Source organism: Anomaloglossus baeobatrachus, chromosome 4 (genome assembly GCF_048569485.1).
Source record: "Anomaloglossus baeobatrachus isolate aAnoBae1 chromosome 4, aAnoBae1.hap1, whole genome shotgun sequence".
NCBI lineage: Eukaryota > Metazoa > Chordata > Amphibia > Anura > Aromobatidae > Anomaloglossus > Anomaloglossus baeobatrachus.
The window spans coordinates 248,904,449-248,909,997 of record NC_134356.1 but is presented as its reverse complement, the minus strand read 5'-3'; positions in this window follow the sequence as shown (position 1 = coordinate 248,909,997).

The window sequence follows — 5,549 nt, the reverse complement described above, 5'->3', positions numbered from 1 at the left end:
TCATTAAACCAGTAATGAAGATCTCTATGTGATACTACAGTGTATTAGGTGGGCGCATAGGACTCATGACGATTTATCTGAACTTAATGCGGCTCAAAAGAAAAGTTGTGTACCACTGCTATATGTAATAAAATTATCTAACCAGTCACCTGAATACCAATTGTGTTTATTTCTACGAAAAGCAAATATATTTTCAGAAATACTTAAAAAAAGATGATGCTAATGAGTCGAGATCTAAATAATTCCATAACTTATTCATAAACTTGTTCAGTACATGTTAATTACAACTTTAAGGGCTTATCAGTAATTATAAGTACAGATGTTAGAAAAGGCTGAGCAGGATATCTACTACTCAATTGGACATGGCGGGAGGGAGGGGAGGTAGGGGGTTGTGATGACTGTCACAAGGTGGCGCTAGACACTATTTGTATGCAGTAAATGGAACGGTAATCAGACAGGCTGAGATCATAAACCAGGAGGACACAACAGTACACGGGGGGGGGGAGGGGGGTAGAGACAGAGACAAGGTCAAGATTCAAGCCGAAGGTCAGGGTTCAAGTAAAGTACGTACAAAATACAGGGAGCAGGCGGGGATGTGGTCAGGAGGAGGTCTGAGGTCAGAAGCCGGGAAGTCACAACAGAAACAGGGGAGGACAGGTAGAGACAGGTGAACAACAGTCCGGAGTCGAGAGGAAAAGATCTAAACACTGAGTACCACTGGAGCCAACAGCACAACTGTAAACAGTAAGTATGACTAGCGGCGTCCTGCTCTAACACGCTCCCTAATGAAGCAGAGCAATCTTCGGGAATGAGACGCATCTGCAAGAGCACCTCCCAGGACCAGCGTGAAACCCAGTGATGTTAAACAACCAGCAGAGCATCCATCCTGCAAAACACTCTGCATGATAGGCAACATATTCTGGCTCTGCAGGAGAGCATAGCAGAACAATACAGAATGTCCTGCACATAGGAATCGTGACAGTGGGGTACTATATATCTTATCTTTAGCTCCTAAGAACTGTCTGTGAATCCTTCTATCTACCATTGTTCCATGGGCACAACATTATATACCAAGGTTGAAAGGTGCTTTTAACCTTCGGTAGACTTTTGGTATATTTCCATCAGAGGGCAGCAAATTGGGGTATAATAATAATTTGTTCCAACAGACAACCACATGGAGAAAATATAACTTGCAATTTTTATTTTTTTTTAATAAAAAGTTAACTTCTAAATTTACACATTTCCTTTATCTGTTAAATAAGGTTATTTTTCAGCATTATGAAATATTTGATACTTCAATGTAATAGTAAAAGTTGAATTTTCCTGCTCCTTGCTATTTTATTATATGCGCTAAGCCAGAAATATCCTCATGGCCTCATTTAGAATACTGATTTTTAAATCAGTTCATTTTTGAAACAAACGTTCTTCAGTACTTGCTAGCGGTATAACCAAAACTGGAACTTGGCAAAAAGCAGACCGTGTGCTGAATTTCAGAGTACGCTTTTTACTTCATAGGGAAAAAGCTTTTCTGTCCAACATTGGCCTTAGCTATCTCGGAAGTGATCAAGTCAATTTATTTTACTTACCCACAAAACAAAATTGTGCAAATATTTTCAGCAAACACGGAAGTAACGCTCTATGCTATTTCAAAACTATTTATTCTAAGAAAAGTAACTTAAAATTAATTATTTTGAACTTATCCTAAATATCACAACATATCTGAACACACAGACCTTATTTAGAAACAGACGCAAATAAGACATCGTAACAGGAGCTTCAGATGCCATATAGTAAACCGATTATGCAAAAGGCACAAATATAGACAGGATATAGGAGTGTAAAAATTCAGAGCTGAGTGACGTTCAGGTAAGTTCTTGGCTAAGTCAGGGAAGAACCAGCATAAGTGTTCCTTTATAACCAGTATCCAGGCAGTGACTAGAAGGATACTGCAGGATAATTTGCCCCCTCACCCGCCACACTTTCAGCAGTTTATTATGTATTACACATCTTTTTGCACAGTGGTTTAACTAGAATCCAATGGGCCTTGGTGCACAATTTGGACTTGGCCCCTCCATCTCATGTTGGTCAGATGTATAGGCCCTTGAAGCATTCTAAATACTTTAAGGACTTATCAGTTGCCCCCTCCCTCATTATATAATAATGTTCCCCATCCTGGTCCCATCCTGGTATATTTTCAGCCCATCCTGCTATATATGTGGCCCATCCTGGTACATACAGTGGGGAAAAAAATATTTGATACAGTACCAATTTTGCAAGTTTTCCCACCTACAGAGAATGGAGAGGTCTGTACTTATTATCATAGGTACACTTCAACTTGCAACTTGGACAGACAGAATACAAAAAAAGCAAATAAAAAAAAATCACATTATATGATTTTTAAATAACTTATTTGCATTGTATCGCATGAAATAAGTATTTGATACAATAGAAAAACAGAACTTAATATTTGGTACCAAAACCTTTGTTTGCAATTACAGAGGTCAGATGTCTCGTGTAGTTCTTGACCAAGTTTGCACACAATGCAGCAGGGATTTTGCCCCATTCCTCCATACAGATCTTCTCCAGATCTTTCAGGTTTTGGGCCTGTCGCTGGGCAACATTGAGTTTCAGATCCCTCCAAAGATTTTCCAATAAGGTCACATCTGGACACTAGCTAAACCACTCTAGGACCTTGAAATGCTTCTTATGGAGCCACTCTTTAGTTGCTGTGGCTGTGTGTTTTGGGTCATTGTCATACATGAAGATCCTGCCACGACTCATCTTTAATGCTCTTACTGAGAGAAGGAAGCTCTTGGCCATAATCTCCTCATAAATGACCCCATCCATTCTCCCTTCAATACAGTTCAGTTGTCCTGCCCACTTTGTAAAAAAGCACCCCCAAAGTATGATGTTTCCACCTCCATGCTTCACAGTTGGGACGATGTTCTTGGATTTCTACTCATCTTTCTTCTTCCTAAAAACATGGTGAGTGGAATTAATGCCAAAATGTTCTATTTTTGGTTTCATCTGACCACATGACCTTCTCCCATGCCTCCTCTGGATCATCCAGATGGTCATTGGGGCACTTCAAATAGACCTGGACATGTACTGGCGTGAGCAAGGGAAACTTGCATTCCCCACAGGATTTTAATCCATGATGGTGTAGTGTGCTACTAACAGTAATCTTTGAGACTGTGGTCCCAGCTCTATTCAGGTCATTGATCAGGACCACCCTAAGCTGATTCCTTATCGTTCTCAGAATCGTCCTTACCCCATGAGGCAAGACCTTGCATGGAGCGCCAGACCAAGTAAGATTGAGAGTCATCTTGAATTTCTTCCACTTTCTATTATTTGGACCATCAGTTGATGCCTTTTTGTCAAACTGCTTGCCTATTGTCCTGTATCCAATCCCAATCTTGTGCAGGTTTACAATTTTGTTCATGGTGTCCTTATGAAGAGGGGAGTGAGGTGATGGTCAATGGTTTGTTTCCCTGCTTCAGATAATGTACATGTACAGTACGTGTAATACACCCATTGAAGCTAAGTCAGTAATCGTCACAGTCTCTATAACCTTCATCTTGATTTGCTGGGCCCTAGTCTTAGACAGGGATGGCTACATTAAGTAAACGCAGACTTTGATAATCAAAAAAGGAACTCCTTTATTGCAGATCACTCTCCTTCTCATGCTTCATGCCCTTAGGATCACTCGTATTGTGTCTGTTCTACCTTGGGAGAAAAATTTCTCTAGTCCTGGCACCTGCCCTGGGCATTGTCCTCCAGCAGCTGAGTCCTACGCACTTGTCCTGGCACTTGCCCTGGTCACTAACCTCCAGCAGCTGAGTGCTATGTGTGCTGTTTCTATTTGTCTTAGTTAAAACTGTTATTTAATGTTTTTCAGGCTTGTCTCTGCTGCCTTTCGGCTCCTCTGTTTCTTTTGTCCAACCCATGGGAGTGTCTGATGACCCTCTTGCATCACATCCTGGTATGTTCATTCCAAACCAGAGTTTGTGAGAACAACATCCCTTATTGGAGATGCTAGAAGAAAAGTCTTCTGACCGTAGTAGCTTCAGAGACAAGCATCACAGGAGAACTACAATGCCAAGTACTTGGACCACTGTACTTCTGCATGTCCTTAACCTTTGGAGAAAATAAACCACCATTGTTTCATCTCAGCATGTGCATGTTTAACTCTGGAGCGCTCTGGTCCTGTCTGCTTCACCTATAGGAAAAACGAAGGTAAGATTCTCACAACCTCTCACAACTACGCGCCTTCAATAGCCTTTAAGTGGGGACAGAACACTATGTATTTCTCCCCCCAGCATCCTTTCCGTGCAGCTGCAGTGTCTCACTTCGGACGTGTAGCAGCTCCTGTCCAGTTCAGGCATACCTCCCAACCGTCCCGGATACAGCGGGGCTCTCCCGCTTTTGAGCCTTTGGTCCCGAGCAGGAGCTATGTATCCCGTGGCTCCGTTCACCCACTGTAGCCCCGCCTCGCTGTATCTTCCTTCTATTAGAAGAAAGAAAAATCCAGCTTCCGGAGTAGTAGTAAAACTGATGCAATTTTATTAGAGGACGTAAAAATTAAAGTGATGACAAAAATAGGGAGCCCATATGCGGCGTAAGGCTACGCGTTTCGAACGCTGCCTGCGTTCTTTGTCAAGCCTGGCTTGACAAAGAACGCAGGCAGCGTTCGAAACGCGTAGCCTTACGCCCCATATGGGCTCCCTATTTTTGTCATCACTTTAATTTTTACGTCCTCTAATAAAATTGCATCAGTTTTACTACTACTCCGGAAGCTGGATTTTTCTTTCTTCTACTGGACCCTTGCACTGCCAGAGTGTTATCCCTGCATGCCGGACTTTGCCCCAGTTGAGCTGGATCACTTGTTTTTCCTTCTCATCTTCCTTCTATCCATTACAGAGCTGAGCGCGCTGCATGAAATTCCTGTGACTGCTGCTGCTAAGGTATGAATCACCCCCAGCACCGGAGCCGACCACTCCCCAAGCACCAGAGCCGACATCCCCAGCCCCGAAGCCTGTGTGCTTCTCTTCAGCTGTTTTCTCTGACTCCCTGTGTGTTTGCTTCTCACTGCTACAGACACACGGGAAATCAGGAACCTGAGGAGAAGACCGTGCAATTAGCACTTGTTTCCTCTCTTGCAGATAGCAATGGCCAGTAATATGCAGAGTTAGCATCTGCCGAGGCCTCTATTAGCTTACCGATCACATGGTCTGCTGCCTGCAGAGTTGCTGGGTCCTAGCTGCCCAACAGGTTCAGCTCTGCTTTATCCTGGCTGCCCTACCAGTTAAAGTGAACCTGTCAGGTGCAATATGCACTCAGAGCCAGGAGCAGTTCTGGGTACATATTGCAAATCTATGCCTAACCGTCCCTGTATACACCAGCATAGATAAAGAGAACTTTAGAAAAAGTATTTTTAAAGATTTTATATCTTATGCTAGTGAGCATGGGGACTAGTCCAAGGGCGTTACTTTGCTTGGCTAGTCGGCTCACATAGCATGTAGTACTCACACAGGGGCGTAATAACATGC